Below are 14,613 nucleotides of genomic sequence, written 5' to 3' on the forward strand. Positions count from 1 at the left end.
TGGATTCAATGCTCTGGATTTACCCAGCACTGGTTAATGGTTTCTATAGAGATGGATGTCAATCTGCCTGGCCTTTCTTGTGTCAACAGTCAGTTACAACAAGGAAGATCATGGCTTTTGCCTTTGATTAGAAGTGGTATCTTTCCTCAGTTTACTGAAGGTCACAGTATTTGCCACAAGTTCTCCCTTATTACAAGCTCCCTCTTATTACAGATTTTATGTTCAAATGTGTCTGTTTACAAAGCAAAATAAAAAGACAATTATTCTTGAAAGTTTGGAGTCAAGAGGGCGTTAAATCTACAGTTTGTGCAAGGTTTTCCTGTCCACACGGTAAGGTTTTTCATCACAAATGCAGCTTGTTCAAAAATTGACAGAAATATTTGCATAATGCTAATGAAGCTGTCAAAAGGTAACTGTGGCATAGTACTACACAACCACATCACTGCCAACTTTATAAATTCCTTGAAAGAGTAGAGACTTGTGTTCTTGTGTCTCATACTAACTTAAATTGAAAAAAAAAAAATCTTCCCATTTTCTTTGCAAAATGCCACTTTAGGCTTTTATTTAAATATTGTCAGCAGCACAATACTTCATCTCATTTCACAAAAACATGAAACACAATGAAATGCAGATATATCACGCTGGTACCCAAGCATGTAAAAAATTTATATTTACTTGCAGTAAATATATAAAAGAAACATTTTTAGGAATTTCCCTTAAGGCAGCAGTCAAAACCAAAATCCATCTTGCTGCTAATGTTACCTCAGCCCATGTCAGCCTGCCAGCCCATCTCCAGCAGCTGCCTGTTTCACACACCCAGAATATAACCAACAACCCTGCCAGTGTGGCATTATAAGTTAATGTGAGAACTAGAGGGGACAGTTCACTTATATAAGTATTAGGTTTAAAAGTCCTGCCTGGAGCAAAAGAACTAAATCTTTTATGCTTCCAAGAGAGACACTTTCACGCTAAAGAGGTTTTGGAGTAGTTTGGAAGGAAGTGTTAAAGTTTGAAGTTCTCTTTCTCCTCCAGGATGGGTCGGTGATGCTGCTTCTACACACTCCTTTGGAACCATGTCTACACATCAGTGCTGCCAACCTGCTGCAGAAGAGGCTTCATTTCACTTGTGCTGACTACAGAGAGGGACTGATCTATGTCTAGATAAAGCAAATGAAGAGATGCCAGCTGCTTGTAAAGGTTTTAAGGTGTGACACATAATACACAAAGTGTTTTGGTGGCAGCGGGGATTTTCTGTGTAGGAGAATGGAGTGAGCCCAGTTTTGAAATATAAATTTACAATGAAGCCATAATAGAGCAGGGAAACAAAGGAATAGGTTGTTATTTGCTATTCTGTACATGCCATTTTAATAAATTGTGGGATATGACAGTTGGGGGTTAATAATAAAAGATTAAGTTAGTTTACACTCCCTGCCTTTAGCAACCTGAAGCAACAAGGACAAAATGGAAAGAGCAGAAATGGAGCTACTTTGACACCCAAGCATCTGGGGGGCAGTAGAGGGATACTGCCACGTGGGGTGGCAGCGTGCTAGAACACCAAGAGGAGGATGCTGTGAGGATGGGATGCAGCACCTGACGGGCACAGGGGCACTGGCAGGGGCCCAGAGGGAAGGGATGGACTTCAGGGCTGACAATCCTGCCATGTTGATGAGTGGTAAGCTCCAGGAAATGTTCCACATAGCCCTCATAGTTCTCTGCCTTCAGACTTCACGCACGCACTCGCACTGTCCCTTCTTAAGTTTCCTTTGAGGTTTCCATGTACTGCTATTTTCCCCTCAGGAGCTGTGCTCCCCACAGGCTCTGTGCTGCAATATGCTGTGCTCTGCCATCCACAGAAGCCAAGTTGCATGCACTGGGCACAACACATTATGTCACTGCTTTGGGGAGATGTGGCCGTAGAGTGAGATGTACAATATTGACCAAGTGGTCTCGCTGAAGTTATCGCTGATCTAAAAGATAAGATAAGCAGCTCATTACATATTCCCTGCTCTCACAGAAAGCACCATTTCCAGGTCCAATGGGTCACTTATCACCTCCTTTGAGGCCTATAGCTGTACTTGTAATAAGATTAACAAAAAGAGATCTCAGATAGCACTGAATAAATAGCCAGCATGGGTAAGGAAAAAAAAAAGGAAAATAAATTCCAGAAGGTAACTTCTATTGACTCTGAAGAGACAGAATATAGATCTGTGAACTGAGCCTAACACCAAAACAAGGAGAAATCCTTTGTGAATCTGGATTTATACACACATGAACACGTGTGTAGATACATAAATGTATGAGTCTACGTGTACATATCTTTATTTTACATACATTTATTATATATTAGATTCAAGCCCTAACTGTGCAAAGGGAATGTGATCCATCCTTGTGCCTTTTTTTCCCAGTACCCTGTTGTCCAGATGTAAGCTGTGAAACACATCCAAGTTCCTTAGAACTGCCAGGGAGTTCAGGCTGAGCTGTTCCAGTTATCACTCCATTGAAAATGAACAACAAATTCAAATAACAGAGGCTGTGTTTGATTCTGGATCTTTCTGGGTTTTCTTTCTCTAGTTCCCACCCCCACAGTCTCACCTCTCTCCCACCCTTCCCTACTTACCATAAAGTTATGATGCCCTTTGCTATAATAATGAATGGAATTCCCAGATTATTATTTTAGGGGCTTAACTGATTCTCAGTGGTTTTCATGTGTTTAGCACTTATACAAAGAGGCTTTTTCATATGTCTTTCAGCAAATATACAAATAGACTTGGAGTCAGTATTCATTTTAATAGTTTCACCAGATAGTCACATTTATTTTCAGAGATTTTTTTTTCCTCATTGCATTTTTGCATCACTCTGCATGCAGCTGTGCTACACATCCATCTATAAACCTAGACCTAGCATTAGCAAGCAGATTATCTCCATCCTTAAGTAATCTTTTTATACAAAGATTTATACCTGCACAATTCCCATTGCACAAAACTCTAAATATATATACAAGCAAGACTGTTGGAACCTCTCTTCCTCTTCTATGTGCTACTTATTTCCAAGTAATCAAGGCTGAGAGCTTTCTGATGCTGTCACTATGGCCAGTTTTATATTGGACATTTTTCCCCAATACAGATGTGTAGCTATTTGCCTTTTCTTTTACCTCTCTGTAAATGCCATATGGACAGAAATCATTGAGTCACCAGATCATACATTTATTTTTCTGATATATTATGCTGTTTGATGTCATGTTGACATGTAATTGATGTTGGTTTTGCTTTTTTTTGTCTTTGTTTTGTTTCTTGGTTTCAATAAAAAGAGAATTTAAAAAAGGCTGTAGAGTGATGACTTAAGGCACTGACAGACGTGAACATAGTATGCATCTCTTTTATGATGTGCTGCTGAGTAAATGGTATATTTCTAGTTTTAGATAACATATAGGAGACCTCTGAATTTCTACTGTATAGTGAAGTATTTGTATAAGCCTAGCCTACAACCTCAAAAGAACTTCTTTCACTCACAAGAAAGTACATACAGAACATGTTTTCAATAAGGGCTTAACTCATGATTTAAGAGTCAATAAAGAAAGATTTTCCATAAAGAAATGGGAAAGCAACAATAGAAATAAAATACAACATACCAAAGATTAAATATGTTCCATCAGCACAACAGTGTCTTTGTACAGTAAAGAGCAGAAGGAGATGATTAATAGTAAAATGATATATATGTCAAAAGAAAAATAAATGCAATTTAGACAAAGTACACACTTATTAACAGAGAACATCATTTACAGTTATTCAAATGGGAGGAAGGCAAGGATAAAACTAGCAGAGAATCTATTTCACAACGTGAAGTCACATTCATCTTGGTTCAGGCTTCCCTCCCTCTACAACTGCAAAATAAAAATACTGGTGAAATCCTTGCTGACATAAAATTAATGCTTAAAGTAGCCAGTGATTTCAGCAGAACCAGGATTTCACTCAAGATATTTTAAGGGGCAGCTTTACCAGGCAGGGCCAAGAGATGCCTGGACCTCTCCCAGGTGGCTTTACCAGGCACTGGGTTTGGGGAATGGGGAGGAAATGAGGGATGGAGGCACTTTAATACCAGCCCAAAGACCAGGTTAAGCTTAAACCACTGAAAGACAGATTAAGGTGCCTGATGGACCAAACATTTGCCCAGCACCCACCAGAAGGTTGTTACCTGACATCAGCTGAAAGGTTGAACAGGAATTATTCCAGCATGGTAGTAGACTATGAGAAGATTTTGGGAATGCCTTCTCTAGATTTGCCAGAAACTTTATGAAAATGAACAGATGCAAACTTAGTATCTCAAATATTCCAAGTTCTGAGCTAGAAAGATAGAAATATGCTATCAGCTCCTATCACTCTCTGCAGACCCACAGGGCCCCCTGAAGGTGCCCCAGCAGTGTGCCAGTTCAGCCTGTTCACCTTCCACATGAAATACAATTACAACCAAATATATAAAACATGGGAAAGTACAAGACAGAAGGAAAATTACCATTTCATTCTGCATGCAAGAAATACTCAATATGATATCTTCATAAACTCTGCCCACAGAGAGTGCCCTTAATAGTTCCAAAAAACCAACACAAAATAAATATGTTTTTACAAGGTGAGGAAGAAAGGTAAATTTTAAATGAAGGAGAAAATTTGGAGAAGTTGCAAATTAAAAGACAACACAGCTTAAAATTTTTGAATTTTTGTTCCATATTAATTCTAGAAATTTCTACCACTCCTACTTTGCATACACAGCTACACACAAAATGGGAAAGAGAAACAAAAAGAAAACAAAAGTTATAATTCCCCCAAAAATTAGCTGGAAAAGAGCCTTACTCTCCTGATATCTGATATCTCAGTAGAAACCAGACTGAGAATTAAAATCTCTATTTCTTCATATGTGTGGATTTAGGGCACATGAGACAGAACCATGAGCAAAGTGGTAGATCTGAAATATACTCCTCAAAACATCCATTCTCAAAGCTCCTTTCACACTACCACTTTCAAAATGGTAAGATGTCCCAAAAATATTTTGATTATGGTCTAATCTATTCTGTGTGACCCTTGCAGAAATGATTCTTTGCAACTCTGGCAAGTTTCTTTCTCTCTATCACTTTTGTGAGATTAATGACTCCTTCCATTTGCAAGGAAGTTCTCAGGATCTCTGCATTACAGGACTATTATTATCAGAACTCATTGAGCTCTTGCTGTGTTCACAGATTTAAATCTGAAAGCCAGAAATTATAAACATATACCTCATTCAAGACAGTGCACGCAAGCACACATTATACAAATTATTTCTGTAGTGTACATTACAGCTACAAAAAGAATGACATCAGAAACCTTTATTAGCATCAGACAAGAGCCTCAAATCCTAAATCAGCTCACACAAATTCTCTTTCTCTAAACTCCCTTTGATTTTTTTGCCTGTTAAATCCAATTGCTATACAAGTTGGTGCTTGGTGCTGTTGAAGTCACACAGAAATTTACCCATCCATTTTAAACCATGTTATCCTGATATAACATTCTGTATGGCAGTCCAATGGAACTCCACAGACACCACCTATGTACTGCCCAGATTGCCTGCCACCTTCACACTCCTACAGTTTTAATCCCAGTCTTAAATTGTCTTCAGGATTTTATATTTTTTTGAAAACAGATATTTCTCCACCTTTTAACTAAGCTTGAAGGCTGCACGGCAGGACATTAATGGAAACATTTAAACAGAAATGCTCTAATGTATTCCAAGCAAGAAAAAAAACTAAATCACCAGAAAGATAATGAATAAAAAGAGCTCAAAACTTAATTGAGCATTCCCACTTTCTAAGATTTTAGGTGTAAAATAAAACTGTATCAACAAGGCCAAGTAATTCTTTCTATGAATGAAAGAATTAGAAGACATGAACAGGTCCAGGAAATTCATAAGGATGAAAGCTCTAAAAGGAGAGAGAGTCCTTGTAATTACATTATGAACAAAGTCAATAAAGAACTCCTTATCCCCTCTTCAAAATCTCAGAGTAGCATATAAATTATTTGCAATATTATTATCACTTTAGCAACACTACAATACACATTTTATTACAATCCATTCCCTGTAATTCGAAGACCTATGAAGTAAATTGTGATTCCCACAGAAGTGTGCACCTAAATTACACACAATAGTCTCACTAAAGAGTATTCAGGCTTTTAGGAAAGTTCCAAGGAGGTGATCTGATTTTAATCCTGTCATACTTTTAAGCAAATGTAGATTGACTTAAAGTAAACATTGCAGGAGGGAGCTCATGCTCCAGGCTTCACCAAGCAATCAGCAAGGCATCTGACACGCTACAGAAAACCTGCAAAATCCAGCAAATAAATCTTGTAACACCCATTCAGTATCCTACAAAGCACACAGTGGGGAGCTGACACATTATTAACTGACTGTAATTTTCACAAACTGTAACATACTAAGAGCTTTATGACATACATGTGGTGAAATATATTTTTATCTATTATAAATGCCCGTGTTTTCAAAGCACGTTAATCAAGATGCTTCAAATAAATCATTGGGTCATGTTTAAGTTAGTAGCATAAAAAATATTAAACGTTACAGTAAGAAGATATGGAAATATCTCAATCTCATGAGTTCACTCTAACAAAATCAAAAGCTTTTGATGATGCAGTAGTTGTGTGTAAAACAACAAAGGGACTGACTTGAGCAACAAAAAAATATAAACTTGGAACAGGCAATTGTCACAAAGTGGTGCTTCCTTGGAGAGTGGGGGTTTCAATTAAATTATATTTGAAACAAACTTGCTTAAATCCTGTTCTTCCAATGAAAGAAAATCCACAAGGGACAATGCAGGTTCCAAGGAAGCTCTAATGCCATCCAGAGGGAGAGAATTGAAGATGATGTGACACAGACATCTACTCTCAGCCAAAGCATCTTCCTTTTGCCTTGGAGAAGATTTATACAACTTTATGGAGACAAACCTCACCTGCCTCTCTCAGGAACAGCAGAAAGCACTCCTGCAAGTGACAGATCACTGGCTTTTGAAGCCTTACATTGTTCTGCCACACACAGAGGTCCCAAAGGTTCATAGAGGAAAATGGCACTTTGCCAACTCTCATTACTGCCTGCCAACCTGTAGATAATCTTCTTGTACTGTACTTCATCTGATACTTTCACATTTACAACCCTTTACAACACTCAGCAGTTTCTATTTAAATAGAAGTAGACAAGATTAAAAAAATAAACCTAAAGTAGAAAATACAGGCTAGATGAGGAAACTGAGAGCATTTTCCTCACTATTGTCCATTATTCTTTAATGTATCATTCTCTTTCTGCATGTAGGCCAAAAAAATAAATCCAATGTAAACACAAAAGGCAAATACCTTTTGAAGGCCAAGCAAATATTTGAAAAGCAAAAAAGAGATTCTGCTTTTATCTCCAGATCACCCTACAATTTAATGGTTAGTGGAAGGGGGGTTCCTTTTTTCCTTTCTTTCTTGTTTTTCTTTTTCTCTTTAGTTCAGGGAATGCAGCAGGGGCAGGTCCACACCTCATAGCTCACAGAATGGTTATCAACCCATAAACCAGAACAATAGGATAACAAAGGTCAGGTAACTATGCCAGGTCTGGAGCAGAGCAGAGAGAAAAATTGGCTCTATCCAAAGCCAAAAGGCAACAAACCAATGTACTAAAAGTCTTGATCTGGTATTATTTCTAAATTATGAAAATTACAGCCTGACCTTGTAATCTGATGTCTAATTTATAAGCAAAGTGCAGGTGCCTGCATGAAGCTTAATGGTCTTTATGAGGTTTAATGAAATTAAATTAATACCACTCCATGGACTTGAGAGAGAGAGACTTGGCTCTTCAGCTATGACAATGCCATTAAATAGCACTGAAGAAAAAAAGGAAAGATTATCTGCAAACTAAAATGGTAAAGCCAGCAAAACATTACCAGTGAGTCCACAATCACCTGGTAGGAAGAGTAAATGACTGACAATTTTCAAAAAAGTTTCTAAGTGGGAATAAAGCTGTTGAAATCAAAATGGAACAACAGCCCCCTTTTTTTGGCCTCTTATTACTGGTCCACAATTCTCAGGCCACCACTGAACACAAATGTGAACACAAGTGCTCAGCAGTTCAATATTGATACTGTCAGGCCAATAGCAAATCTCTACCAATCACACATGAATCCCAGCTTAAACTCTGTAACATCACATAATGAGAACTGGTGCTTTCTTAATTGTATGTAAAAAATCCCTGAATTATCTTATCATTAAAATAAAACTGTCAGTGGTAATATTTTTAAAAATACTGGTGCTACTTTTGGGGTTTATCACTCATCCACTGACTTCAAGGATTTAAGAAAACATTTCATATGGGTTCAGGCTGCAAAGTATGTGTACCCTATTATCTTTTATGGGACAGAAAAGTGATAAACACTTCTTATGATTAAAGAAGTCTGATTAGCAAAGTAGGATGAATACTGGAAAACAGAATTAATACCTGCTTATTCTTTTAAGAAACAAAGCTATCAAAAAAAAACCCTTTCTAGCAAACACAAAAAATCTAATTAAACATCTGAAAGCTATTTTGATTAGGTTAATTTTCAGATTTCACTGTATAATATTACATTAGAAGATGATGGTGTTCTACAGAAAATGGTAACAGAAACAATGAGAAAAGGAATTATGTTCCAAACTACTACATAAATTAGTAGACACAAGCCTTTCATGGACTACTACAGATATTGGCAGAAAGGTATTTTTTAAAGAATTTTCTCCAGAAATCTTTTTAAAAAAAAAAAAAAGAGAAAAGAAAAAAAATTGACAAAACTATTGATAGTAGTCCTATAATCTTTGAACACAAGTTTAATAATATCTTAGCTAATAATTAAACATGTACAATGTCCAATTCTCTATTTATTTAATAATAGAAATCCTGCAAGTGCAAGGTAGATCACCAGGAATGGTCAGAGGCCCATTGCTATGTTAGAACTGACTCATGTGTTACACAAATAAAAGTGCTACCAATGGCCTGGAAGAATCACAAGCACTCTCACCTACTCCTGGATTTATCAAGTAATTCTCAATAATCTTTACTCATAGTGCATTAGTCCTCTAAATTACAGATTGTCGTCTCTGAAAGTAGAATTATATGGAAGACAGGCAGTATTTTTAAGGAAGTGTGAAGCTTTGCACCAAATATTAGTGTGAAAATCACGTGGGGTATTACTGTGCACATATACATACATGACCATTAGATAGATGCATATATATGCTCACCTATGTGTTTGCATATGTAGAATACATATAAGTAATGGATGAAATGAACTTGTATCAATGTGGGTATTTGTGTGCATGCTTATGCACACAGATACATAAATATGGAGGTAAAAGTTCTCTAACCTGAATATAATTACATGTTGTTTAGACTGACACACCTATACATAATATGGATGGAATTCACTAACCTAATTGTTAGTAGTGAGAACTACAGTAATTGATATGGTGCTTGCTCACAAATTTTCTACAGCAGGGATCTCTTCCCACTTTGGTTCTAGAAACAATATTACAGGTTCACAAAACAATATATTTTTTAACAACAAACATTTTTTCTTTCAACTGCTTACTGTATGACTCAGTCTCTCTAGTTTGGTGGATATCAGTCAACCCACTTTGTGTAGTTCTAACAATTTTTGATGAGGTATTTTACCATACTGGCACATTTTTTATACTAAAATGGTTGATTCACTGCTGAAGCTACGGAAGTAAAATCAGAACATCACCCCTGATGAATTAAAATTTCTACAACTTATATGATCATCTGTGACCTAAGCATGTTGATTATACCCTTAAAGGATAATGAATGGCAGGTTAGGGAAAAAAAACCATTTATAAAAAGGCTTGATAATTTGCCAGCACTGAGCTTTCTTTCCAATTTATTCCCTGAAAACTTCAGTTTTAGGAAAATGGGAAAGAGACATTTCTCATGCAATGCTGAAATTATTAGTGATAGTAGTAGATGAAGTAGTCACTTTTATTCATTCCTTTCTTTGTTTGCAAAGTAAACAAACCAGCTAAAAGCAGATAGCAGGAGACAGAGTACCCAGTAACTCTGGATTCCATGTCACAGCTGTAGGGTGCAGAAGAGAATAACCCTAATGAAGTCCATATACTATCTTTAGAACTATATCAGCACAGCTCAAAGCAGGCTCTGATCCTCCCTGAAACACAAAGCTGCTATTACTGATTATTGTTTTAGTTGACTTCGACATCAATTCCAAAACTTAGCTCTTTCTTTGCAATAGGAAGTCTCGGCAAGTCTGCCCTGAATGCCTAGATCTGAACCCCGACAAGCCAGGGAGGCTTATTATTCTGCTGCTTACAGCACAGCAGCTCCCTTCCTAATAGGCATTTAGAACAAAACAATGGTTCTCTCCTGCAGGGTTTTATTTGGCCTTTAGATTAAACAACGCTCTAGGTTAGTAATCAGGTTTACCAGACAGTTGTCACGGGGTCACCAGCAGCTACTTTGTTTTCCCACAACACTGTGCTCCCTAAGGTGGTGACAGTGTTAAACGCACCACAACTGATGGGAAAAGTAGAAAGATGAATCAACAGTGCCCCAAAAATACTTTTTTCAAAGGAAAAGCAGTCTATTGAAAAGTCACAGACAAGAAAGGTTCAGTATAAACACTGGCAAACCATATATATATTACCTCAATAAATGCTAAAACCTATCCTGGTAAAGCAAGAACAAGGATATTTGTGATTTAGCTCACATTTTTCATGCAAAAAAAGTGGGGTGTATGGTTGTACATGTGGCTTTTTTTTAAATCCAAGTTAATATGGAGGCAGAACAATTCTTTAAATTGGAACTGGACAAGTCCAGCCCTGATAAAAACTTTGCTTGGGAAAAAAAAAAAAAAAAAAACAATTAGGATCTGGCTACTGCAATGCTCACTGAGGTTTAAACACATGTAAAATGCACATGAGCATAAACTACTCGACAGCAGGCAAACTTTTATAAATTTTTTGCTTTATCCATTCCTGTTCAGAGGTAGAAGTGCCATAAGGATGTGCATCTGAAGTGCCCAGCTTTGGCCTTCTCCCAGCACCATGGAGTTTGCCTTTGCTTGTTTGACCTATTGAAGCAGAAAGTGCCCTGAAAAAATCTCAGCTTTGTTCTGAACACCCCCGTTTGCCTCCGACACTGAACACCTGCACATCATCAGTCCAGTCCATAAAAAAAGACCCATTTGTGGGAAAACACTCAGTTTGCTGTCCTTTGGCTCTCACAAACCTGGGTGATTACAGTTAAAGTAAATTTGCTGTGGGTTCTGTCCTGGCTGGTTGTCTTTGTGTGATTTTTATTACCATTAAAACATTTGGCCTAAAGACCACAGAATAATTAATAACTACACCAACACTGATATGTGCTATCTTTGAAAGAAATGCCAGCAGATTTTCCTCTGGCATCTATAAAAATACACCCAAAACCTGTGTAGTAAAGACAGGCAGGGGATTACATTTTACAGTTCTATGGATCTTATGTTCTATCATCCTCTACAGCCACAGAACTCTATTCAGAAGGTGAAAAAATGACACATGTTTGATTGCTCCAGGATTTAGTGGCTGAAAATAAAGTGTCTCTGAGAATACAGTGCTTCATGAGTATGTCTTTTTAAAAAACTATTGGAATATGTTGGGTGTAATAAGGAACACATGTAACTCCTACTTCAGTTGAGAAAAAATAGGAAAGAAAATGTTTTCCTTTAGCAGCATGTGATTCAATTAACTCTTCAAGCTCTTCTCTTTTTGCAGCTGTTTAAAATATAATTATTTTCCATAAGACAATAAAAATAATAGCCCCAAAGGCAAAATGAAGTCTTATATGATTTTTCTCTGTTATTAGACACGGATCAAGCGCTAATAAACACCTAAATATCTAACCAGCTCTTTTGAAACACATGGAACACTACAGAGTTTCAGAAAGCAAAACCCACAAGACACTAGGCCTGTTTTATTCTGATGTTTAGATGAGGTGTGTTCCATTTGTTTTTTCAGCCCTAGAATAATTTTACAATTTATTTTCTTTGAAAGGAAGAGTTTTAATGGTTCTATATTCTCTCCTTAATATCTTGTGCAGATAGACACCTGTATACAAAGCCAGGAAAATGCCCTGAATTTTTCTTTTTCCATGACACAACTTTATAATTTTGTATCTGAACACTCCATGCTGCTGATGCTCCATAAGGACTCTGCAGAAGCTGGAGTTTTTGTGAACTCTTTTGGTAATATCACAGCCTGAAGCAAGGCTAAGCACCACCTGCACCATATTTATCTACTTGTTTATGAAAGAGTTTCCCCCTCATTGTGTGGATAACTGACCTTAGCCATAGCTAATAAGACATGAGCTTCCTTGAACTCTGCAGCTTTACACTGAATCTTATAAAATACTTCAGTGTTATCCATATAGCTTCACTGAGCTCCTAATGAACTGAAACACATTCTCTCTCCAGTACTGTCACCACAGACAAGGTGTGGTCCAAGAAACAAAAATAACCTGGCCCAAACTTTGTTTTGGCCATCTGTTTGTGTAGACAAGCTTCTTCCTGGCTACTAACAGGTTTTTATAAAGTAGAGAATCAAGCAACATATAGATATTTATGCTCCACCCTCCACATCATCTCATCTTACTGCACCAACCATGTAGTGACAAGAATGGCTTGCTTGCTGCAGCCTAACTTCTTCTGCAGCCTGCCCTGAGTGCAGCTGTGTTTCCAGATGTGTGTCTACTTAGTCAGAGACCTCTGGAGCTTCATCTCTCCTCGACATTAAGCCTTTAAACAGGTCTAAGTTGAAGAAAATACAATTTTACTTAACTGAACACCCTGTTCAGTCAAACTAGTTCCAGTAAATCAGATGATGTTCTTATCAACCTATTCCAGACACGTCTGACTTTTTTGGTTGGGGCTTTTTTTTCCTCCATTTTTTTTTCCTGTAATACACAGCTGAGAACAGGAACTGGCACAAAAACAGTGGTGCCAGCTAAACTGCCTTGTAGGGGGACATTTGTCACAGGTTACACTATTGTGTTGTTGAAACAAGCCACTGGAATGGACACAAAAACCCCAGAGTTTCTGCTTGATATCTTTTGTGTCTATCTTTTGCTTAAAAACATTACATTTGTTGATATAAATAATAATAATTAAATAACTGCTATTTTACACTGGTTTATAGCTGAGGGGGCTCAAGACTGTTATCGTTCATTGCAGGTAGTGTTTGATGATTTAGGATTTTGTCAATAAGCTAATGCTTACAATTAATTTTAAAATGAACCAGTTGAACCAGTACAATGCTAGAGCTCAAGTGTCGACCACATATATACATGAAATATAATAAATCTTGAAGTACTACTTCAAAATCCAACCAATTTGTCTAATTTGTGGGTTAGTACACACATAACTAATATAATCACCTTAATCATTCCAAATAAGCATACAGAGAGTTTCATTTTGTGTTTTACTTTTTCTCCAATAGCTCTATACTAGTTGTTCCTGATGATGTTCCAAGCAGAGCATTCCAAAGAGTCACTCGTGCAGGAAAACAGTTGAGCTAAACTCAAGTTGCCAGCTCTTTTCTCATTTTAAGTTTAGCTTTCCCATTCTGAAGGAAGCATTCCTCTCCAATACTAGTTAAAAGAGCTTATCTAATTTAACTTTCATTTTTTTCCTTAAACATCTGGGAAATTTCATTTCTCTAATCAGTTTCTTACTTTCCTCCACTAATTACAATCTTGTTTTTTCTACGTATATCATTTCCTGCGTGATAATTTTTTCATCATTGGGTTTCTTGCTCTTTATATATTTCCTAGATGCTGGTGTTCAAACTGGGAAAATGCAGCTTATTTACGTTGTCCCCTCTCTCCTTAAAATACTCAGCTAAAATGTGCCTCGAGATGCTATTTGCCTCTATGTACATCTGAATATTTAGCACAGCTCCCGAAATGCCACCATCATCAGCAAATTCTAGGACTTTAATTTGCTCTAACGTGGTGAGACGCCCTTCAGAGAGCTGGGCCACCAGCTGTCCCTCTGCTCGAGGAGGCCAAAGTCACACGCGACACGGTGACGCTGTCACACGCCACTTCTCCCTTTCACTTTCCACACTGCCTCTTCCTTTCTCTTTCTCCTTTGCCCCAGGCCAGACCTTAATCCCATTCCCAAAATTAAAAGGTTTCTTCCTTTCTCTATGGCTCATGAAAAGTTACCCCGTGGAGCTACGTTGCTACAGGGGCTCAGCCTTTAAATTTGGAATACTTCCACTTTTATCCATATTTTCCTTCTTGTATCATCACAATCCCTTTCATACAGCTTTCAGGCTATTTCATACATGACAGGCTAAAATCTGGACTCTTTTCCACCAAGACAGATACTGTGGTCACATCATGTGCATATTGAATTCCACTCTACAAGTAAATCAGGAATTGTTAAACTGCTGCTAATTTAAGCAACAGAGTACAATTAGGAAAAGCTACCAAATGCTGTATACAGACTTTCTGGTTTCAATACAGACTTTCTAGTTTCCACAGTACTACACTGTCATTGAA

At 37.4% G+C, this 14,613-nt stretch overlaps 1 protein-coding gene across 8 annotated transcripts in view; it reads right to left on the reverse strand.

Moving 5' to 3' along the window:
• SOX6 (SRY-box transcription factor 6) overlaps positions 1-14,613 on the reverse strand; it is a 360,677-nt gene that overhangs the window by 239,306 nt on the left and 106,758 nt on the right. The gene's annotated exons all lie outside the window — the stretch shown is intronic.

Source organism: Oenanthe melanoleuca, chromosome 5 (genome assembly GCF_029582105.1).
Source record: "Oenanthe melanoleuca isolate GR-GAL-2019-014 chromosome 5, OMel1.0, whole genome shotgun sequence".
Lineage (NCBI taxonomy): Eukaryota > Metazoa > Chordata > Aves > Passeriformes > Muscicapidae > Oenanthe > Oenanthe melanoleuca.